The sequence below is a fragment of the Biomphalaria glabrata genome, chromosome 8, assembly GCF_947242115.1.
Source record: "Biomphalaria glabrata chromosome 8, xgBioGlab47.1, whole genome shotgun sequence".
NCBI classification, from domain to species: domain Eukaryota; kingdom Metazoa; phylum Mollusca; class Gastropoda; family Planorbidae; genus Biomphalaria; species Biomphalaria glabrata.
In genome coordinates, this window is record NC_074718.1 from 792903 (window position 1) to 818665 (window position 25763).

At 36.7% G+C, this 25763-nt stretch overlaps 2 long non-coding RNA genes across 2 annotated transcripts; both read right to left on the bottom strand.

The window, feature by feature from the left end:
* Positions 1–456: 456 nt before the first annotated feature.
* On the bottom strand, positions 457–17557 carry LOC129927654 (uncharacterized). Its single transcript, XR_008779283.1, has 4 exons — positions 17316–17557; positions 16329–16359; positions 2311–2411; positions 457–1024 (listed from the first exon to the last, which is right to left on the bottom strand). It is a non-coding gene; the product is annotated as an uncharacterized LOC129927654 (long non-coding RNA).
* LOC129927653 (uncharacterized) lies at positions 7493–15530 on the bottom strand. The gene is made up of 2 exons (XR_008779282.1): positions 13285–15530; positions 7493–7988 (listed from the first exon to the last, which is right to left on the bottom strand). It is a non-coding gene; the product is annotated as an uncharacterized LOC129927653 (long non-coding RNA).
* Positions 17558–25763: the final 8206 nt, after the last annotated feature.

Sequence of the window (25763 nt, forward strand, 5' to 3'; positions counted from 1 at the left end):
AGTATGTAGGTCACAGCTGGGGCTGCGTAAACACAGGAAATACTTCATTCCTCATTAATCTTCGGACTCGTAGACAAGCCTTATCATTAGTTTGCTTATGTTTCAAAGGAACATTTTCTGTATAGGTTTTTGTTCAGTGGGCTATTTAATTACATGATATACAGGTTATCCAGAAATAATTATTTTCCGCGTTCAGATTTAATTATTCATTTTCGCCACTTATATTTCTCTGCCCTGTTACGATTAAACTTCAATTATGTTTTTGTTTTAAGTAGAAAATATTATAAATGGTATAGATTTTTTATATTACACCAAATAAAGTTAAAAAAAAAAAAAAATTAAGTTAATTTTTGGGGGTCACATAAACGATGGTATCATCAATCAGGACAGAAAGAGTTAAGCAATGAATAAAATGATTCTCTGTAAAGGCTGCTATTATTTTTTTATTAACAACAATTAGCATTTTAATTTTCATTAAATATACAAGCAAATATAAATATGCAAGTATACAATTTTGAATGAGAAAACAGATTTAGAAGAAGAATATAACCAGAGATAATATGAACATTTAGAAAATATTACCAACATTATGTCAAACATTTAAATATATTTAACTAACCAAAAAAAAACCCAACAAGCTAACATAGGAGTTCAATGGTGCGATGCATTACTATTTTTAGTAATATCAAAATGACATGTGTTTTCTTCCTCCTTAAAAACAATTTCCAAGGCCTTGCATTAGTCTTAAACAAAATGACAGGCTTGTTTTGTTTTGTTTGACATGTTTCGGATGTTCCTTCAGAGTTGAAGATAGTTTACTTTCTAGTCCAAACCTCCCGCAAGACGACGGGGGATGGGAGCAGGCAGGGTTTGAACCCTCGACCGTCGATAAATCCGAACTACAGTCCAGCGCGCAAACCGCACCACCAGGCAGCCATCCAAGTGAGTGCCTCGGGTAATCAAAAGGGAGTCCTCGAAGAATGAGGAACATTTGGCTGATTTATTTCAGTTGTTTGTTGCTTCTCTAAAAATAAAAAAGGAAAGAAAGAAAAACAACATTTAAGTAGGACAACATTCAAGGGGGACAAAATTAGAGTGTTGCAACATTTAAGTAGGACATTTAAGCAGGACAACATTCAGGAAGGACAACATTCAAGCAGGACAACAATTAAGTAGGATAAGTGAGACCAGGAAAAAAAATTATCGAAATAGAAATAGAATGATTAAAAAAAAACCATTAAAGAAGGACAACGTTCAAGGAGGACAACATTCAAGGAGGACAACATTCAAGTAAGACAACATTCAAGTAGGACAATAGAATGATTTAAAAAAAAACATTAAAGGAGGACAACATTCAAGGAGGACAACATTCAAGCAGGACAACTATTAAGTAGGATAATCGAGACCAGGAAAAAAAATTATCGAAATAGAAATAGAATGATTTAAAAAAAAACATTAAAGAAGGACGATGTTCAAGGAGGACAACATTCAAGGAGGACAACATCCAAGTAGGACAAAATTAAATTAGGACAACATTCAAGTAGTATAATAGAATGATTTAAAAAAAAACATTAAAGGAGGACAACATTCAAGTAAGACAACATTCAAGGAGGACAACATTCAAGGAAGACAACATTCAGGTAGGACAACATTCAAGTAGGACAACATTCAAGTAGGACAACATTCAAGTAGGACAACATTCAAGTAAGACAACATTCAAGTAAGACAACATTAAATTAGGACAACATTCAAGTAGGACAACATTCAACTAGGATAACATTCAAGTAGGACAACATTCAAGTAGGACAACATTCAAGTAGGACAACATTCAAGTAGGACAACATTCAACTAGGACAATATTCAAGTAGGACAACATTCAAGTAGGACAACATTCAAGCAGAATCTTCCAGATTGAAAATGGTTTATATGAAAGAGTAGAATTATCTTAAAATTAAAATTAGTAGCAGCGAGACTTGTAGGTATCTGTAATTTAAAAAGTATAAAGCAAGCATATTGAAAGGGGACTTTCGAAGAGTTCTAAAACGGTTTAGGACTAGAACCATAAGTTCCCGACCGCAGAACGAAGGAGCTAATAGGTTCAAATGTGAACCTTTCAGATCTACGGGGCAAACACCTTTACTTATCCACAACAAATGCTAGGTATCCATTAAACATTTAAAGTCCGTCTTCACCGGGTCTTGAACTCAAGACCCCTTGTTTCAGAAGTCAAGCCCTTTACCATTCAGCCATCACGCCCATTTTTTTTAATCAAAGATAAGATAAGATAAGTAGATAGACTAATAATCTTACCATGAAATTAGTCAAATAACTTACAGCATACTTTATCTTTAACTTTGCCAGCTCTGCTTCAACTAACTTTAGTATTTTAGTCACGCCTTCTTCACCCTGGGCTGTAACAGAGATATCATTTTAGTAGTCTTATCAAAAGTTTATCACTTTTACTTAAACATTGTGGTATTACTGCTTCATTGCACCCAGGATTTATCCAGGTAAAGAGCACATCGCTATGGACAGAGGCGTAGTGAGCAAAGCGTGCACCCGGCTAAAGGTACACTATTGGCGCCCCCCGCCCCATGAACATCACATAGAAATATAGACTTGTTGATAAAATTTATTTAATAATAATAGGCCTACTGTTGTAATCCTATTGGCGACGCGATAGAGTTAACTGTGTACAATCAGCTGACACATGTGACACAGGCCAGTAATACAGTTTAGCGTACTATGTCGACGGACAAAGGACAAATACTGGTCTGACGTTTGCACGTAAAGATGGCCCGTGTTGCGGTCATGTGATCAGAAGCCTTGGTGGACCAGAGACAAGTGTGTAGTGTAGTGTAATTTCAGTTTAGAACAGCGAGGAGGCCGGGACTGTTGACCATGCAATCGGTCCTAGTGGAGTCCTCGAGTAAAACGTACCAATCCAGGAAGAGATATAGAGACAGTAGTTTAGTTTACTACGGCAGTACGGTGATGTACAGTGTAACATTTGTAGTCAGTTTATTGTGCTGCCAATTGTGTTGTACTACTATATTTTGGAACTCTAGTTGTCAAGTTCTTGAGTTTGATGTGTGTATTGAGCAGTGTTTGGAAAAGGCCTGATTAAAAGAGAGCGAGAATCGTACTAAATACAATACAAATAACCTTATAATGTATTACCTAACAAAAATATCTACAATAATTGTATTTTTTGAAGCCTTTCTGTGTGTGGCGCCCAGTGCATAGTGCCTCCTTGCCCCCCCCCCCCATCACTACGGTTCTGGCTCTCAATAAGCTCCAGTAACAGAATACACAGGTGTGCCTCAAGGAAGTTTTAGGTCCACTGATGTTTCTAATATACACATAGGACCTACCCAATGGCATTAATTCAGGAACAAAAAGTCAGGTTATTTGCAGATGATTGCATAATATATAGAGCAATAAAAAAAACTACACAAAATACTTGTCACACAATTGTAGATAGGTCAAGGTTATTCACAAAATGTAGAGAACTTTGCACTCGAATTACATCCCCCTTTATGACGCATAAAAAAGTTCCCCTTTCAGACCTTGCGATCTATAGGGCAAATGATGTAAAGGTCATCTGTTTATGTGGCATATGGCAACAGGGGTAACAGGGTTGTCATTTGGCCAGCACAACAACCAACAGCCTTTACTTTTCCCCAACTAGTGTGAGGTACTCATTAGAGCTGGGTGGACTCAAAGGCGCCCATAGATACCGAGAATAAAAGGGCTAGTCTTCGACAGAAAGCTGGAACCTCTGGTTTGGAAGCCAACCGCTTTACCGCTCAGCCACCGCGCTTCTGTTATGACACATTGAAAGGACAAAAGTACCACACATACCTTAATAGCAGCTGCTGATCTGAAAAAGGGGAGGGACTTGGTAGCATGAACTATCACAGCGCCAGACAGAAGCCAAGGGATAGATGATAAACATATCATGGAATCCCAATAGGGTCTTTTAACAGAAATTTTCATACATCGAACAATCCCTAAACTAAAACTCTAATTAACTTTTGTTAGCCCAACATTAAATTTAATTTGGGACAACCCCCTACCCCCACCACAAGTCGCTAAAAAGAAAGATAATAAGATACAAAATAAAGCTACGAAACTAATAAAAAGGAATAATCGCTTTTTTACGTCACCCGGGCCACGTGCGGTCCGCCGGAGTGTTTTATGCGCCAACAGAAATCAGATGTGCCCACAGTTTATACATTTAAAAAAATGCAAATATATTAAAAGTAATAATTATAAATATCTATAGAAATCATTTAAATTACTGATTCTTATCTGTTATGAAAAGAAGGTAAACAAACATTGTCTCTACATGTCATTCTTAAAAGTTTAAAGTAAACGAAGATTATTCTTATTGGCAATATTTCGAAGTATTCAATCAATTACAAACTCAGACCAATACTTATTTCATACTATGAAGAACTGTGTTGAAAGTGTTGGGTTAGCTTGGGACAGGATGGCGAGTGTAACAACAGATGAAGCCCGTGCTTTGACTGAGAAAAACACGTTTTTTTTAAATTAATTAAAGAACAATTTGATTAAAGCTCCAGAGTACACACTTCAAAGAGGTGAGGTGGCTGAGCGGTAAAGCGATTGGCTTCTGAACCTGGGGTCCCGAGTTCAATTCCCGGTGAAGACTGGGATTTTTATTTTGGGATTCTTGGGTGCCTCTGATGGGTACTTGACATTAGTTGGGGAAGACACCCTATGACACATATATATAAAAGCTTAGATTCAGCATAGTTATATCAATTAGCAGTTTGGGTCAGTCTTAGTAAATGTGTAATAGATCTAGACTAAAAAATAAAATGCATTTATAACAATCAATTAATGTGAGGAGGCACGACTACGTTATTTCAAATTCATGGCTCAAGCCTTCTCAACATTGTAACCACTCTGTTAGAGGAGAGCTTATGATCATGGACGCTTGTAATGCCTATTGTTTCTAAAGTCTCGACCTACTTTTAAGGTTTATGTTCACTAATACTTAGACTATGACCTAAAAATTGGACTGATTCAGCTTTTTAAAAAAATTAATTCTTGTGTTGTCGGGTAAAAGGAAATAATTGTGCACTATTTCAGTTTGATCCGAAATTGAGTGTGGTAGATATAACGTGTACAAACTTTTACCAGACGGACACACAAACAGACAGCGTGAGTTGATGTAAACGATCTAATAAAATTATGTAAAGGCAAAATATTGTTGTAACCCTGCCTTGCACCAGTGCTTGAGGTGCGCACTAGCGCACTAGTGAACGTAAACAGGAAGATACTAGAATGGAGAGAAGAACAGTGCATCAGGGATTGTGAAGAGTCTTAATCTTATTTTATATAATACAGACGTTACTTCAAAAAAGAAGATGATTACGTCCTACGCGTCATGCATTTAGTCATGCATATTAACCAATGAATTAAATTCTGCCAAGTCACTGGTTTTCCTGGCTAGCTCAGGCAACCCATTCCGTGCTCTAATAGCACTAGGGAAGAAGGAGTATTTGTACAAATTTGTGCTAGCATATGGGACGAGGAATGTGCCTTTATCTTTGTGTCTTTCAGAGTATTTAATTAAATTTTGTTTTTTGTATTTGAAGATTATGGTTCAGTGTTTTATGTAATGTGTGGGAAACTAAGAGGCCAACTTTTGTGCTGCCTGAAGGTTGTAGTAATGACCTGGAGCGAAGCGGGGAAGGCTGTCGTTGGTCTACATTCGGGTTAAGTAACAAAGGACTGGTATAATTAGTAGTAAGACTCTGAGGAAGCCTAAGGGTGTTATGTGTTTGCCCTAGTGAATAAACACACGTATTTATTTCCTGTTAAACTGTGTTGAGTTGCATGCCTATTCGTTGAGTGCCTAGCCGAGAGTTGCAACAATATTTTACACCAGTGATGCTCAACCTCACTCTGACGGCGGGCCATTTTAATATTCGACACTCGAGTCGCGTGCCACATGAAGAAAAAGGGGAAAACATTGAATTATACAATAAACCAATTTTTATTAGAAACCCGTGAATCTAGTATTTACATTAATTCATGAGAAGTTTATCCAAAACTACTTTTAAATATCCGGCTGTATAGTTGAGACGCCAAGTCAAAGAACTGAATCTAGAATTCTAGATGTTCGTCTAAGAGACGACACGATTACGTAGAATTGGTATCGCACGATTCATCACTGAACAAGTGTGTCCCACAAATACGTGCTTGTATTGGGAGCAGATGAAGAAAACTGCACAGAACCGAGTTCGGAGGATAGGTGTTGCGATCCTTGGCTCCCCTGGGAGTGCACAGGGTTAAGTCAGTAAGTCAATTATTGTGATCATCCATAACACTTGTTGCAGAGATTTCGAAAAGTTTATGCAAGAAAGATGGATTAGAAATAAATAGTCTGCATCACTTGAAATTATCAAGTAAGGATGTCTAGTTTGTAAGTCTATCAGTTTCAATTGTAGCTCTGTCTGAGCAATTGACAATTGGCCCCTGATGGATTTTAGAAACGAAGAATATTGTTCAATCTTAACATGATCATCATCACATGGTCCGTAGATTTTGTTGGTGAATAATTTAATGAGACCACAGAGGCTCGGTTCGTTTGACCTCTAAAAACTATTGCTGTCAACCATAGTTTTGGCACCATCAGTAGTCACTCCCACTAATTTCTCTAAGGGAAAAAGATTCTCTGTGATGGTTAAAACTTTTTTTGTCATAATTTTGCCTCTGGCGATTCCATCCATGCTCCAAATAAGTACTTCTTTTCTGATTTTAAAACTGTTGTTTTTATCGCGAATAATACCAAAATTTTTAGCGGTATCAGATATGTTGGTAGACTCGTCAGCGCAACAGAAAATAGACATGCAGCCGACATATTTCCTTCTCATTTTAGGTAAATATTCTCATCAATCCTCCACTTTAGGTGTAATCCAATAATGGCGTCTCAAACCCTGAATGCCACCTTATTTATTTATTTGTTTGATTTCCTAAAGCTGTTTGATGTTATGTTTTTTAAAGGGAGCTACTCTTTCTTTATAAAACAAATATGTTGGCTTAGTATCGATACCAATCCATTTACTCTACGTAGGGAAAGATATTTTTTAATTAATTTTTTTTTTTTTTTTTTGGACACTGGATTTTCTTCATATTGTGCCGACGTTTCGGCGGGCCGGATAGAACCACGTCGCGGGCCGGTTCTGGCCCGCGGGCCGTATTTTGGGCATCACTGTTTTACACCATGCTGGGACTGAAAATTCTGCACAGTATTGCTACTTTCTGGTCCACGGCTACTTCCTCTGCCTCCTCATATTGTGATGTTGCTAGTTCAGGCTGTCTTGAAGTCAACCAATTACTCTGCAATCGTTTGGGTGTAATTGTTCGGGTGTATTACGTGCAGTTGAACGACAATCCAAACAAGAACTATACAACACCGATTGTAACTAGTGAAGAGATGTAGTCAACACTGATGAACAATTGTACATGGATTTATTCTGATAAAAGGCCACAGTAGAAGTCTCTGTCACTAAACACGTCGTTACCCTGGAGTGTTCTATCGCTAACTGATTTTCCGGTCTCTAACCCAACATATCCCAAACGTCACTAGTCCCGTTCAATATGCGTCTACTATGGTGCGTCGCTAAATAACTAAAATAACTAACCTATATAAATAAGGTGTCTAACAGATTCCTCCCCCCCTTGAAAAAAAAATATGTCAATATTTTTCCACTACTGTCAAGTCTTACAAGGGCATTTTCAATTTAAGGGGAAGACCACAAACATAAAATCTTGACATCTTCATCTTGACATCTTCATCTTGACTTGACAGTTCCTCATATTCATGTCAATGTTCATAACAGTTCATAACATTCCAAAATCATCTTCATTAGTACACAGTTCATCATGGAGGAAAATGTGGCATCTTATGGGCACGTTATACATTGGAAATGTTCTTCACTGGCAGTAATCTGATAAAATACAATATTTCAAAAAAACAATTATAGACTTTATTTACACATTCAATAAATTTTTTTCTTACCACCCTTTTATACGCTTTTGTCCATTTTTCTTTTATACTCACCCTTTTCCATAGAACTAACTTTCGTCAATGATATATGAAATGATTCACACAAAAAAAAAAATATCCATACTTACTTTTAAATGCTTAATATCAACTTTACTTATCTCCCTTTTCCATAACATATAAATGGTGTCAATATATTAATATATATTACATACTCAATATAATCATAGTTTATTTACAAAATTATTTCATTTCAATGTCATTCTAGACAATAGATCAGCTACAATATTCACAGATCCACTAATAGCTTTCACTTCAAATTTATACTCCTGTAGTGCTAAGAACCATCTATAAACACGACTGTTTTTCATGCTCTTTTGCTGTATATACTGAATAGGTTTATGATCAGTTAATAATATGAATTTCCTTCCTATTAAATAGCTCTCTAGCTTAGTAATTACCCATATTACAGCTAAGGCTTCTCTTTCAATGACACTATATTTTTTCTCTGCCTCTGACAATTTTCTGCTTACATATAATATAGGATGTAAGTTATCATAGTTCTGCATTAAACAACCACCAATAGCATTACCAGATGCATCAGTTGTGACATAAAATATTTTGTCTTTATCAGGTAGTCTTAATATTAGTTCATGACTAAAAACATCTTTAATTCTGTCAATAGCTTTCACACATTCCTCATTACAAACTACTTTTTGAGGTTTTCCTTTTTTAAGTAAGTCATTTAATGGATTCACTATTTCTGCTAAGTTCTTTATAAACTTTCTGTAATAATTTACTATTCCCAATATACTTTTAATTTGTCTTTTTGTTGTAGGTATTTCAATATTAAGTACTTTCTTTATGTTATCTTCAATAGGGCTAATCATGTTGTTATTTACTTTATGTCCTAAGAAAATTATTTCCTCCAATCCTATTTCTACTTTTTCTGCTTGAATTGTAAGTCCACTTTCTTTTATTATTTTGAATACTTCTTTTACATCTACCAAATGTTCCTCCCAACTATTATTAAAAATACATATGTCGTCCAAATAGCAAATAACATTTTCTTTGTTTCCAATTATCATGTTCATCATTCTATTAAATGTGGCAGGTGCATTTACTAATCCAAAACTCATATAATTCCATTGAAAAATACCATATGGTGTTACAAATGCTGTGTAAGGTTTTGCATTTTCTGTTAAAGGTATTTGCCAATAACCTTTAGTTAAATCTAATTTAGTAAAAAATTTTGCTCCATTTAATTTATGTAAAATATCCTCTATATTTGGCATTGGATATGGGTCAAATTCTGTGATGTTGTTAAGTTTCCTATAATCAATACATAACCGTATATCTCCATTCTTCTTTTTGGCTATCACAATTGGTGAAGCATAAGGAGATGATGGTTCAATTATACCTGATTCTAGTAAATTGTCTATTTCTTTCTTTACTTTGTCTTGTAAATGTAGCGGTATTCTATATGGCTTAAGCTTGATAGGTTTTGGGTCTGTTACTTTAATGTCATGTTTAATAATATTAGTTTTTCCTGGTATACTGGAAAAAATTTCTTTGTATTCCTGTATTATTTTAGCTATATCTTTTGACTTTTCCTTAGTTAAATTATTAAGATTAATCTTTTGCCAAGTTTGATTCTCTTTTGTTTCTATTACAGGTATTTCCTTAATATCATTTTCATTGTGATTTTCATTTGTTATTATCATCAAGCATTCTTCTCTTTCTGAAAATGTATTTTCTATTTTCTCCTGAATGTTTTGTATCAACTCATCTTCTCTATCATGATACAGTTTCAAATTATTTATGTGATATGTTTTAATTTTCCCATTTATTTCAATTTGATAATTCACATCATTAATTTGTTTTATCACCTTAAATGGACCTTTCCATTGTTTACCAATTTTATTTTTCAGGTCAATTATCAATATTAATACATTGTTTCCTACTTCTAGTGTTTTCAATTGTCTTTTCTTATTTAGATTCTCATGAGCACTTTGTTTATACTTCTTGTTGTTGTTATATGCTTGAGTCCATATTTCTTTCAATTCTGTTGTGATTGCTGTTTCACTGTCATTATTTAATTTATTCTCATTGTCTATTAGATTTTCTTTAAAAACATCTAATTCATCTCTGGGTTTTCTTCCATGTATTATTTCATATGGTGAAAATTGTGTTGCTTCATGGATGTTGTTTCTATGAGCAAATAGTACATAGTTAATGTAATGATCCCACTTGTTCTGATTATTCTGAATTATCTTTGTTAGTGATCTTTTTAATGAACCACCATATCGTTCACATAACCCGTTACTCTCTGGGTGGTAAACCGAAGAGTATATGTGTTGTATATTGTATTGTTTAGTCCATTTCTTAAATTGTTCTGACTTAAACTGAGATCCCTGATCACTCAATATAATTTTAGGTATACCATGTCTTGTAATTACTTTTTGAGTTATGGCATTAATGATATTCTCTGCACTTGTATTTGATAATGGGATTGCCTCTGGGTATCTACTAAACATGTCTATTACTGTTAGAATGTATTTGTTATTATTTTCAGTTTGAATTAAAGGACCTATTAAATCAATAGATACTTTCTGAAATGGTGCTGTAGGTTCATCCATTTCTTGAATAGGTGCTTTATTCACTAGACTTTTGTTAGATCTCTTTTGACATATGTCACATGAGTTTATGTATTTGTTTATTGTTGCTTTCATTTTGGGCCAAAATACTTGTTTTGACAAATTCCTATAACATTTCTTTACTCCCCTATGTGCTGCTAAATTATTATCATGTGTCATGATTAAAACATCTTTCCAATATTTCTGTGGTAAGACAAGTTGTTTTATTTTCTTGTTATCATTACTTGTTTGTCTAAATAATATTTTATTCTCTATACAAAATTTCTCCATTGGATTATTATTGTTTTTATCTAATATTCTTGAATATATTTTCCCAATAATATTGTCATTCATTTGTTCTAATGCAAATGTGGGTGTTGTTTCTTTTTCACTTTGAGATATTTGTGTTTCAAGACTATTTTGTGTTTCATTTTCTATCTCACTTTCCTTAACATCTGTATTTTCTATTTGTATTACATTACTGGTTTCTTTTTCTTTATCATTACTTATTACATTTATTGTATTTTCCTGTTTCTCATCTTGTTTATCCATTGATCTTGTTATTACCATACTTGTTATATTTTGTGTTTCTATGTTTTCATGATTTTGTCTTATGTTTTTGTATTTGTTTTGCCAGTCTTCTAATTCTTTTCTTGAACATTCTTTAACTCCTTTTATGTTTCCTACTAACATATCATATCTCATTTCTGGTATTGCAATGCCATCACAATAACCAGTGAAAAATGGAGTTTCAATGTATACCCTTATAGCTTTAAATTCCCTTACAGTGCCATCTGCTAATTCTACTTTCTTAGTAAACCCTTTATACCAATGAGGTTTGACAAATTTAGTTTTTACTGCCAAAGTGTTACAACCTGAATCCCTGATTAATTCTACCGGAATTCTATCTACAAACCCTGGGTACACTGCAAAATTGTTCCTATTTCCTTCCATGAAATATATCCTATCTGTACCTTTGTTTTTGTATTCCCTACTGTAACTCCTATTTCTATAATTTCCCCTGTCATTCCTATCTCTACTCCTATATCTACTGTTATTTTGTTCATTGTATCTATTTCTACTTCCAGACCTACTATTCCCTCTTCTACAGTTAGCTGCTATATGACCTTTTCCTTGACATTTAAAACAGGTTATTTCACTATATTTTCTATTTCCACTACTTGATCTGTTTCTATTTCTACTTCTATCAACATTTTCTTTGGTGTATCCTATTAAATCTACTTTGCTCTTATCCCTATCAGAAAATGGTTTATTTGGATAGGCATTTTTGTATACTCTCATTATCTCTGTTATTTCATCTATAGTTTTTGGGTTTCTTTCTCTAATAAAAGATTGTAATTGAGGATCACATTTATTTACAAAGTTGTCCACTAGAATAACATTTTTTAATCCTTCATAAGAGTTTGTCACTTTTTCTAATTTTACCCACTTATTGAAAAAATCCTTTTCCATATTAATGGTAGTTTGGGGTTCTATTCCTAATGATGGTATATTGTCAAAATATTTCTTTCTAAAAGTTGTAGCATTATGACCATAGGCATTTAATAACTCTCTTTTTAAAACCTGATAGCTATCATCAATATGATGGTCATGATTTTGGCATATTGTTAGAGCTTGACCATGAACAAAGTCTATCAGTATTTCAGACCATTCTTCTTCAGGCATATTAAATGTAGACATTTTTGCCTCATATCTTTTCAAAAAATCACCAATGTCATCCTTCTGTTCATCAAAACTTTGTATCTTTCTCTTTAGCCATGTCTGTGAATTAGGGTTGTCTCTTTGAGTGGTATAATTATTTGAGTTATTTGTGTTATTTCCTTGTTCAGTTTGGGCTCTGGCTTGTGCTGCATCCAGTCTCATCTTCTCCATTTTAGCTTCATGTTCTCTAATTTTTTCTCTCTCTTTGTCTTGCCTTTCTATCTCTTGTCTTTGACGTTCTGTTTCTTCCCTCACAACTTGCTGTACATAAGCTGCTAAGTCCTTTCCTTTTAACTCCATAGCCTTTCCATCCTGCATAGCTGTTTCCTTAATCTCCTTAAGGTCCATATATGATGATGTAGCCATTGTATTTTATATTTTATATATATTTACTTAGCCTATATTAGTTATGGCTATACTTTAAACTTATTTTATATTTAAGTTTTTTTCAAACTTTTATATAAGTTTTAAATGTTATGTCTCTATCTATAGATTTAGTGAATGAGTAAATCTATTCTGAGCTATTATGGTTATATTCAAATCTGTATATTAGGTCCAGTATCACACAAATTTAAATCTAGTATATTATAGTATGTATAATAATACTATTTAGATCTATAGTTATCAAGAGCACTATGACTTTTAGATCTAGTATGAATAACTATGATCAATTTTAAAAACCTGGTATGACTGAAGTCACAGTGAAGTGTTTAGAGTAAATTCAAAGACTGTCTAGAGTCTAGATCTAGAGTAGATAAAATAGATTTCTTAGATCTAATCCAGAACTTATGGTTCTATTTAACCATATGCCATATAAAACAGATATGTTTATACAATGTCAAATATATCTTCAACAAGATATATATATCTAGAATGTACTACCTTCATTCATCTTCCAATTAATAATATTTCAAATTAGAGTCTAGATGATTTAATTGTACCAAAGAGATGTACAACAATTTGCAGATCTAAATTTAGCCAGACGATAGTGTTTGACTACATAGCCAGTTTCGGCATTATTCTCATGGCAAAATCATATTTGATTTTAACCGCTCAAACTAAAAATTATTTTAGTCTGATTCACAATGAAAGAATCCTACCCGCACTTTCTATCATTAAGTGAAAAAAAATACAGATCTAATTAAATTAATAAAAATAAATAATTTAAAATAATATAAACAAATGAAATAATAAAATGAGACTATCACTATGGGTTGGGATATGACAATAAGGCACACAATGATAACGTCACGAAGTAACCAGGCGACAACGGATATGACGTTTACACAAACAAAACAAATTACAATCCTAAATGTATAATATAGCTTTTCATCTAAATTACGTCTTCTACCCCGACGGGTTTTAAGGCGCACCACCTGATTTTACTCAGGCTAACGTACCAAATTTAGACAAAATCTATTTCTAAGGGCAATCTAAACATATACTAATAAGAAAAATGGCACTTAGCTTTTGATAAGAAAGATCCCTTTGTTCGGACTCCCGAATATGCTAGATCACAACAAATTCTACTGCCTCTCTTCCAGTTCTGACTCTGTTCTCCGGTGCTACCAGTATCCCACGTAATGCCACAGATGTCCTGATATGCCACAGCAAAATGTTCCAGTTCCTTCGACGACTGTTGATGACCGTATGTGTAGTTCCGACGACTTTGTGTACACAGTTACTGACGAATAGGTTAACGGTTCTTCTGGCGATGACTTGACTTGTGTAGACGACTACTGACAAATAACAGTCTCTTGACGGCAACTTGATCTGGACGACTGACGAATAACGAATTTCTTGACGATGACTTGATCTGGGCTGACGAATAACGACTTTTTTGACGATGACTTGATCTGGGCTGACGAATAACGGTTCTCTAAAAATAGTTCACTGCTTCTGCTGCTACTCTGGTAGTACGACGAAGTTCGCTGTTGTACGTTGCTTCACTAGACCAAACTGTCCAATGTAGACTAGGTGAAACCAAGGTCACCTCCGACGACGTTCCGTTAGACGATTAACGGTTTTCAACGAAATTAAGTGGGTGTAGCTGTTTCCACAACTTCACTGCTAACAAGTCTAGGTATGGTCTAGACCGACGAATACTAAATATATCAATGTTCAGTACTGATAAAGATTACTTCACTAACCTTCCAAAGGTTAAACACAGTGACCGTTATAAACGTGGCAAGCAACCGGTTCAATGAGCAAACTGCTCCACAAGAATCTCTCAAAGGGTAAGACGACAGAGCGATTTAGTTAGCTATCAAACTTGTAGTACTCACAATACTTCTGACAGCGGGCAAACTGTCCTTCTCGAAACTGGCGAGGTAAAACTTGATACTCGATGTGGCTCCTATGACGAAGAAAAAATATGTCCAACAGGTTCACTAACGATCTCTCACCCGTTATGAATGAACGGTTTCTCTGGTTGTAGGTCGATTCAGCATATGAAGATCAGGCTTTGATAATATACTGGTTAAGCAGACCAGACGTTGCGATGATTACGGTCCTGACGAAGGTCACCCTGAGTTAACGGCTCGTTGAACGTGCGATCAAACAGGCGACGACTGCATGTAGATCTAGAACAAAGTCACTCTGTGATGCTGCTGTGTTCAGCCGTACTCCGATGAAATCTTATAACTTCGAGTGCACGACCCTCACCTGAGTAAACGTTCTGCTTCTAGGTCCGGTACGATGTTCGGCTTCGAGGTTCGGTTAATCCGGGCTTCGGGCGTCGGGGGTCGCCACTGTGATGTTGCTAGTTCAGGCTGTCTTGAAGTCAACCAATTACTCTGCAATCGTTTGGGTGTAATTGTTCGGGTGTATTACGTGCAGTTGAACGACAATCCAAACAAGAACTATACAACACCGATTGTAACTAGTGAAGAGATGTAGTCAACACTGATGAACAATTGTACATGGATTTATTCTGATAAAAGGCCACAGTAGAAGTCTCTGTCACTAAACACGTCGTTACCCTGGAGTGTTCTATCGCTAACTGATTTTCCGGTCTCTAACCCAACATATCCCAAACGTCACTAGTCCCGTTCAATATGCGTCTACTATGGTGCGTCGCTAAATAACTAAAATAACTAACCTATATAAATAAGGTGTCTAACAATATGCTAAAAAAAAAATTAAGTTAAAATTATTGCTAACAGAAAATTCAGCTGCGGTTTCAAAGAACGAAATTGATTAATTAGTACTAATTTGTTAATTTCTCGATTTATTCGTCTATTGTCATCGACTATGAATAATTATGCTAAAAATACAACTTGACCCGAGAATGGGAATAGGGAGAAAAAACGTGCCAAATGACAATGAAGGGATGAAATCCATAAATACAGCATTAAGTTGCATTTATTTCCCTTATTTCGATATAAACAAAATAATAAATCACCAAAAATTAAGTACCTAATTTGATAATTTTTTAAATTGATTCATGTCTTGTCAGGTTCAATAAATAATTGTGCAAAGTTCTAACTTGATCCGAGAATGAGAAATGGGAGATAAACGTTCAAACATTTTACCAGAGAGACAGACTGAGAGAGTGGGTTGATAGAAGCTTCGGGCTCAATACCCAGTTGGGAATATTCATCTCAAGAATGTCTTCAAACCTATGGTTGGGATGTCAAACTAAATACTTCAAAACAGTACTGAGAAAAGAGTTGATTAATAAACAAAGGTTTCCGTGCTGCAGTAAACACAACTCTGCCCGAGTCGGGTTTCGAACCTCGAGCCCCATTTATAGGTAGCTAAGCCAAGCACAATTCAGGCGCACTTAGCCTCTCGACCACGCTTCCCATCATTGGATAAGCATGCTTTTAGATAAAAAAAAAATGTTCATTATTTTCATCTTACTGCGTAACACCTATGGAGGTACGACGACTACAGTTTGTGAACTGCTGGTTTACATAACTTACCAAACAGCTAAACTTGTGCCAAGTGTTGCACCTGTATTAAATTTAAAAACAAGAAAATAAAAGATAAAATTGAAAAGAATAATTGGGTTTCCATATGCACATAGTGGGAGGCTCGGTGGTTGAGTGATAAAGGGCTTGACTTCCGAACCGGGGGTCCCGGGTGTCTCAATGATGTTCCACCTTAAATGGTTTCATAGCGACTTAAATTAAAACTTTGTTACATAAAAAGCTCAAATAAAACAGCTTGTTTGACAGGGAAGGAAGGGTCATATATTACTAATAACCAATACTGTACCTTCTATAGATCTTGTTAGACTCGGCCATATATATATATTACTTTCATATATACAATTAAGCTAATTAAAATAAGTAAATAAGATGTTAAAATTTAAAAATAAACAAAATTCTTTCAGCTAACAGGTTTACAATTCAAAGATTTAGCTAAAGTACAGATCACTGATGAGAAAATAAATTTAAAGTCTTGACATGCTTAAATGAGATCCACTATCGTAGACCCCCATTTTAAAGTTATAGTTCCCTAATTTATTTTTTCACTTCCGTAGACCCCTTGGAAGTCCTCGTAGACCCCTGGGGGGTCTATATAGACCACTTTGGGAATCCCTGACTTAATGCAAAGGCTGAGTACACACCTCCAAGTAAATTATGACCTGAAAGAGAGGTTCAAGTCAAAGCCAAAAGTTACAATTTCACACTTTAAAAACGTTGCAAATTTTTTACATTATTTTGGTCCACATACAATGCTATGGATTGTTTACAATTTTTAAATAAGCATGTGTAAGATCAGGTCGATGGTGATTGAATGTGACAGCAGTCACAAGGATAACAACTCCGTTGAGTACAAATACTGTATATGCGGCCCCCGTCCCCTATTTTTTAAAATGCGGCCCTCGATAGAAAAAAAAAATCATCTTAAGAAGAAAAAAAGAGATGCATAGGCTCTATGAATGTTGAAAAGAGATGACCTACCTCCGATTACTGATCTTTTCTGTATATCTCTCACCTGTTTTTGACCTACCAAAGGTCCTGAAAACAGTGAAGGTTTGTTCCTGAACTTATGCAATTTGATAATTCGTTTATGTAAATTAGAAGTAGTAGTGGACCTAAGACTGTTTATTGAGTTACACCTGAGTTTACTGTTATTGGTGTTGGTTTAGAGCTATTTATTATTACAGATTACAGTTTGTTCTCTCCGTATCAGAAAATGGACCACTAATGCCAAAATATTTTAATTTTTTAAGCAAACTATGGTGACGAACTTTGCCAAAAGCTTTGGAAATATCCAGGAAGATATCATCTATTGCAGCGATGCCCAAAGTACGGCCCGCGGGCCAGAACCGGCCCGCGATGGGGTTCCATCCGGCCCACCGAAACGTCGGCACAAAAAGTAGAAAATCCTCCCCCCTTAAAAATAGTTGTAAATGTATCTTTACCTTCGTTTGGGCCCTCACTTTTTTGTGTGATGGATTGATACCATGACCTTTAACGAGTGTGCGATTATGAGTTTATGAAATGGAAATCTGAATGTAGAATCTCCCAGGAAAAGTGAATGGATCTTTTTGTGGAACATGATAATAAGCCAACATATTTGTTTTGTAAAGAAAGTCTGGATGTTTCAAACAAAAAAACAACAACAACATATACAGTGGCATTGTTAAACAAATATGAAGGCCTTCTTGGTTTGAGCCGCGTCTAAAAGATTGGTTAAACTACGCCAAGAGATTGGAGGACCGATGAGAATATTTACCGAAAAGAGACAAGAAAATAAGTTGGTGGTAAAGGTAGCTAAAATGTTGCTCACATTTTAAGTAGAGAAATGAAACCATTTTAAGACGCGTAAAAAATGATAGACTGTAACTATCCTATTAATTAATGTAAGTACTAGATCCAATAGTTTCAAATAGTTTCAGGTGAATTTTGATTTCATTTTTCGTACCTTTTTGTTGATGTGGCCCGCGACACGCGTTTCGAAAGTTAAAATGGCCCGCAGGTCGAATAAGGTTGAGCATCACTGATCTATTGGGTCACTGTTATTTAAACTGTTATTAATTCAACATTTAACCAAATGGAAAAACAGTAGTCTTTTAACATATGTAATCAAACAAGTGGATCCAAAGATTCGTGAATGAGCCTTGACGTTTAGACTATAGTGGAGACTACGAGCTAGGGTTTTAAGTGTGGGGATATAGAGTTCTGACATGTTTCATCCATGTTTGGTAATTATGACACAGAGCCCCAAATTATCGGAAGCTCTATAATTCACTACACGACAGTGTCAAACGAGAAGGATTCTCTAAATTCATTTATAATAAATAACAAGTATATGTAACAATTCAATGGTCAATATTTCTTTGCATTTTTTGATGAGCTACACTTCAAACATCAGCAACACGCTGGTTGGTCTTTACTACTCCAAGTACTCCGGGAACGGAGCTGATGTGTAAGTAACGTCATAGGCGGAAACAGGGGATGGGGAAAACATAGGCGTAGTGGCATCTCAAACATCTCGTAGCGGCATCTCAAACATCTTGCAGTGGCATCTCAAACATCTCGCAGTGGCATCTCAAACATCTCGCAGTGGCATCTCAAACATCTAGCAGTGGCATCTCAAACATCTCGCAGTGGCATCTCAAAAAACATCTCGAAGTTGCATCACAAACATCTCGTAGTGGCATCTCAAACATCTCGTAGTGGCATCTCAAACATCTCGCAGTGGCATCTCAAACATCTCGTAGTGGCATCTCAAACATCTCGCAGTGGCATCTCAAACATCTCGCAGTGGCATCTCAAACATCTCGCAGTGGCATCTCAAACATCTCGTAGTGGCATCTCAAACATCTCGCAGTGGCATCTCAAACATCTCGCAGTGGCATCTCAAACATCTCACAGTGGCATCTCAAACATCTCACAGTGGCATCTCAAACATCTCACAGTGGCATCTCAAACATCTCACAGTGACATCTCAAACATCTCACAGTGGCATCTCAAACATCTCGCAGTGGCATCTCAAACATCTCGCAGTGGCATCTCAAACATCTCGCAGTGGCATTTCAAACATCTCACAGTGGCATCTCAAACATCTCGTAGTGGCATCTCAAACATCTCGCAGTGGCATCTCAAACATCTCGTAGTGGCATCTCAAACATCTCGTAGTGGCATCACTAACATCTCGCAGTGGCATCACTAACATCTCGCAGTGGCATCTCAAACATCTCGCAGTGGCATCTCAAACATCTCGCAGTAGCATCTCAAACATCTCGCAGTGGCATCTCAAACATCTCGTAGTGGCATTTAAAACATCTCGTAGTGGCATCTCAAACATCTCGCAGTGGCATCTCAAACATCTCGTAGTGGCATCTCAAATATCTCGTAGTGGCATCTCAAACTGGCATCTCAAACATCTCGCAGTGGCAACTCAAACATCTCGCAGTGGCAACTCAAAATCTCGTAGTGGCATCTCAAACTGGCATCTCAAACTGGCATCTCAAACATCTCGTAGTGGCATCTCAAACATCTCGCAGTGGCAACTCAAACATCTCGCAGTAGCATTTCAAACATCTCGTAGTGGCATCTCAAACTGGCATCTCAAACATCTCGCAGTGGCATCTCAAACATCTCGCAGTGGCATCTCAAACATCTCGCAGTGGCAACTCAAACATCTCGTAGTGGCATCTCAAACATCTCGCAGTGGCAACTCAAACATCTCGCAGTGGCATCTCAAACATCTCGCAGTGGCATCTCAAACATCTCGCAGTGGCATTTCAAACATCTCACAGTGGCATCTCAAACATCTCGTAGTGGCATCTCAAACATCTCGCAGTGGCATCTCAAAAATCTCGTAGTGGCATCTCAAACATCTCGTAGTGGCATCACTAACATCTCGCAGTGGCATCTCAAACATCTCGCAGTGGCATCACTAACATCTCGCAGTAGCATCTCAAACATCTCGCAGTGGCATCTCAAACATCTCGCAGTGGCATCTCAAACATCTCGTAGTGGCATCTAAAACATCTCGTAGTGGCATCTCAAACATCTCGCAGTGGCATCTCAAACATCTCGTAGTGGCATCTCAAACATCTCGTAGTGGCATCTCAAACTGGCATCTCAAACATCTCGCAGTGACAACTCAAACATCTCGCAGTGGCAACTCAAACATCTCGTAGTGGCATCTCAAACATCTCGTAGTGGCATCTCAAACTGGCATCTCAAACATCTCGCAGTGGCAACTCAAACATCTCGCAGTGGCATCTCAAACATCTCGCAGTGGCATCTCAAACATCTCGCAGTGGCATCTCAAACATCTCGTAGTGGCATCTAAAACATCTCGTAGTGGCATCTCAAACATCTCGCAGTGGCATCTCAAACATCTCGTAGTGGCATCTCAAACATCTCGTAGTGGCATCTCAAACTGGCATCTCAAACATCTCGCAGTGGCAACTCAAACATCTCGCAGTGGCAACTCAAACATCTCGTAGTGGTTCAAACATCTCGCAGTGGCATCTCAAACATCTCGCAGTGGCATCTCAAACATCTCACAGTGGCATCTCAAACATCTCGCAGTGGCAACTCAAACATCTCGCAGTGGCAACTCAAACATCTCGCAGTGGCATCTCAAACATCTCGCAGTAGCATTTCAAACATCACGTAGTGGCATCTCAAACTGGCATCTCAAACATCTCGCAGTGGCATCTCAAACATCTCGCAGTGGCATCTCAAACATCTCACAGTGGCATCTCAAACATCTCGCAGTGGCATCTCAAACATCTCGTAGTGGCATCTCAAACATCTCGCAGTGGCATCACTAACATCTTGTAGTGGCATCTCAAACATCTTTTATGTGATGCTCAACCTTCATTTTTATATCATTTAATATCAACTCATTCTGTCTGTCTGTAAAAAAGTTTCTACACGTTATCTCTCCCACATCCTTTCCATTATTTAGTTAAAATTTTGCTTTTTTTTACTCATTGATTGACATAAGACACGAATCAATAAAGAAAACTAACCAATTAGTTAATTAAGTACTTATAATTGAATTAGTTATCAGTTCTGAAGGAACAATCGAAACAATGTAAAAATTAGCAATAATGATCTTTTTTAAAGTTATTCCCCTCCCCTCGCAGCAGTAATCATTGGTCAGTCTTTTAATTGATTAATTGATACTATCTGATTGACAGGTATCCATTTACCACATCGTTCCAGCCCATTGACGGCAATGAAGGCAAGTTTTAATGTCACACTGGTCAGACCCATGGGAGGCGACTCAAACGCAGGGCCGGGCTTGCCTAATGAGATGTCCTAGAAGAAGTGAATAGGATCATTAGGATGGCCCCGAATAAAAAAGAAAAACAAAAAAATTAGACTGAAAAATATGCACGAAATTAAAAACTATCATAGTATCTATATATAAATTTTATTAAATTCATTATAAAATCGCTAATGTGCATAATGTACATGTGCTTACATTATAACCATAGTAAAAATATAATTTCGACATTTCACCAAATGAATATATTGTTATAAACCTGGTGGTGGCACAGATGGGGGTAGTGGTGTGTGTGTAGTCAGCCGACGCAAATCGCCCCAGGCCAGCGCTAGACGAGCGGTCAAGCGTGACGAGTTACGACGATCAGCCGAGACGAGTGTCAACACGGCGGCTCGGGAAGGATCGACGGCAGTTCGGGAAGGATCGCCGACCGTGAACAGAGCTCAGGAGCGTCACGAGAGTTATAGTCATCTGACCACCTAGAAACGTCGAGGGGCGTTCTGTCCGGTTCGAGAAGGCCAATAGGGACCCTATATAAGAGCGGAGGTGTCGCAGTCAAGACGGTCTAGAAAAGGGGCTCAATACAGCACGGTTCACGGCAGGAGTTTAAAGCCCAGTTCACTACAGTCCGGTCGACTACAGCACAGTTCAGCGGTGTGGTTCTGTACGGAGCATTACGACGGTTCAGTGCGGAGTACTGTCAAGTACAGTTGAGACGACTGGCGTCTTGATCTTGGTTTGCGATCGAGTCCGACACAACGAGCCTAGTGTGTGAAGTCAGTCCTGAACTGTTGAACCCAGTGCAAGCCCGGAACGAGACGGAGAGGCCAGTGCAAGAGTTGATACTGCGGAACGGTGTTATCGGAGAGATATTTGTACAGTGTACGTGTTGCCAATTGTACAGTATTGGCTGTTATTTATTCAACTATTAAAGTGTTACGTTACTTTGAAGCCCTGAGTTGTCAAGTTCTTTAAGTTGGTGGTGTATGGTGCAACAACTAATTTTATGGTATCACAACAACAAATGTAAGAACTTTGTTCAGAATTGTTCATAGTTCTCGTTTTCCTTTGCTCGTCCCTTTACAAGCCTAGACATACAACCCACATGGGCTTACATCAATATTAGTTACTAGATGCCGTAATAATTGAACTAGAAATGTTCTAAGGTCATTTATAATAACTAACAAGTATATGTAATAATTTAATTGTCAATATTTCTTTGCATTTTTAGAAACTACTACTGGTGAATAAAAGTCCAAAATATATTGGAGATAGTTGTGTTCATGAAAAAATAACAGAGACACTTTTTACGAAATAAAACACTTTTGTATTCCCAGTAGAGGTCACAACTAGAAAATATATATATTTTTTAAATCTTATATTAAGCATAGGATCAGGCATGTCATTAAATTTGTCGTAGATACTCAATTTAAAAAAAGCATTTATAAAATAAAAAAAAAAGGGAAAATGACCTAAATTTGAACTCGTGGCTCAAGCCTTCTTAGGTTTATCAATCCAACACGGTAACCACTCTGCTAGCGGAGACTGACAAAGTAAGTTGTATAACGAATGTATGTATGTAAGTTGTACTTAAAGTATTTCTAAAGTACCTTGATAATTGTAGATCGTGTATTACAGGTGCGAGTCCGAAAATATCGATCAACATGACGTCACAAAGAGCGAAAAGTAACGAACAGGCTCAATGGACAGTCACTTGAGAAGAAAACATCATAACAATCTTTAATTCAGAATGGGCCACAGTTGAGTCAGTCACTACGACAATGTTATCCCCCTTGAGAGCCTAGCAATAACTGGATCTAAAAATCTACAATCCTAATCTTTAATCCCAATGCCTATGTCGTCACTATGTCGTCACTATGTCGTCACTATGACGTCACTATGTCGGGTTCAAAGTCAAGTCGATTATACTTCGTTCCAAAACTAATAATAATAAGGTTTGTCTTGTGAGTCCAAGTCACGTGGTTGCGCAGCCCCAGATGTGACCTACATATTTTGCCAATGGACCTCATTCACCAATAGTAAACAAACAACATTTAGTCACGTGATCTTATTGATAAAACAACGGGGAAAAAGTGTCACGTGACAACCATCATGAATTAAACATTAGAGCGTAAATTATATAGAAGATATAGAGCAACACGTGGCTAAATGTTGTTTGTTTACGATTGGTGAATGAGGTCCATTGTCCACAGGTGGTAGATTTAGATTTTCTTTTCGCCGTCTCTGTTTGTTATCGGCAGCGGATTTTCTTTCTAAAATAACTAATGTTTTCTGGGCTCCTAAATGCAACACGGAAGCTTTATACCAGACTCCCCCCTACCCCCAGTGGTTGACAAAAGAGATAGGACCGTAACGCACTGAGCAAGCTGAAAGATATGTACAAGCAAAGTAATTAGAAAGAATTACAATTTAAAAAATATTTGTTTTTATTTTTCACTTTATTCAGTTGAAGTCTTAGTTAATTAAAAATAACACACAAGGCAAACATATCAACGGTTCCGCGTCTACATTGAACAAGCGTCACCAAATGTCTTAGAAGGCATCAACACTGACCAGCAACGTCAATTCTCTAAGCAGTAAAAGATTACATTCAGTGGTAGAGATTGAATTTTTGGAACCCGGGGGGGGGGGGGGGAGTGACCATTATGGGGACCTCTGAATTCAGCTGACTGTCCATTTGGTCAATCCTCTTGGATTCATATCCTGTTTGGGTTGTCTTGAAAATGTATTTTATCTTGTCAAAGGAAAGTAAACAAATAAATTCCACCTTTCATCTTCCAGTCCTAATTGTCTCTCTTGTTGAAAAATTTAAATAGTTTTTTTTTAGTGTTATAATTTAAAGAAAAAAGCAAGATGTGCTAAATACATACACATGCAAATTGTTAATAGTCATCACATATATAAACACACACACATATGCAATCAACTTATTTTCTTCATTGTTTAAACCAGTGATGCCCAACCTAATTCGACCAGCGGGACATTTTAATATCTAGCACTCGTCTTGCGGGCCACATGACCGAAAAGTTTTTAAAAAAATGAAATGATATTGTTCTGCAAATATTTTGGTAGAAACCTATAGATGTAATACTTAACCAATACGTTGTTGGACAATTATATTTTTACGCGTCAGAAAACAGCTTCATTTCTCTCCTTAAAATGTAGGCAACAGTATAGGTAGCTTTACCAACGACTCATTTTGTGGTTGTGATCCATCAGAGAAAACGAGAGGGCCCATACGTAGGTAAAGATACATTTTTAATACTTTTTTTTCGTTTGGAGGGGGGGGGGGGATTTCTACACTTTGTTCCGACGTTTCGTAGGGTGGATGGAACCACGTCTAGGGCCGGATCTAGAGCGCGGGCCATATTTTGGGCATCACTGTTGTAATGTTATTTGAACTCTGCCCTTCAATTCAATGTATAAGATTTACAATTTGAACTCTGGGCAAGCACTTTGGTAGGCTTGCTAACTTACTGCATAAGATTTGATATGTTCGAATTATACAATAAATATTTGTAACGTATATATGTAAATATTTTAAAGATTTTTATAGGTAAATTCTTGTATGCATAAATATTGTACAGAGCAATCCTATTTCTGCATTGTAATTTCTCTTTGCCCTTATATTTCGTATCTTCAGGTGGGTCTGTGTTGTTGGTTGGAGATTTTAGTCTGAAGGGCAACTGGGAAAGAAGCCATATAACCATTGGCTATGACTTCTGGTTCCAGCCCAGACATAACGTGATTGTCAGAACAGAGTGAGGAATGACCAACGCCTGGAGGAAAGGCTTCAAGCCAGAAGAATACGCCTAAGGTACGTAACTCATGTTTGGTTTTAAAAAAACTGCAGTGTGATTTTATTTGAAAAAAAAAACGTTTGATATCATTTATGTCAACTGTTACAAACAATCCAATAGTATTAATACGAAGACGATTTTGATCCTGAATGCAGTATGGATACTAAAGATTCTAGATTTACAAAGTTCCCCTTTTGAACCTTTCGATCTCTAGTGCATAGATGTAAAGCTCATCTGTTTCTCAGGGTTTCGGTTTACAAGGATGTCCTGTGGCCAGCACAACGACCAACAATCTCTACATTTCTCCTACTGATCTCAGGTACCCATTAG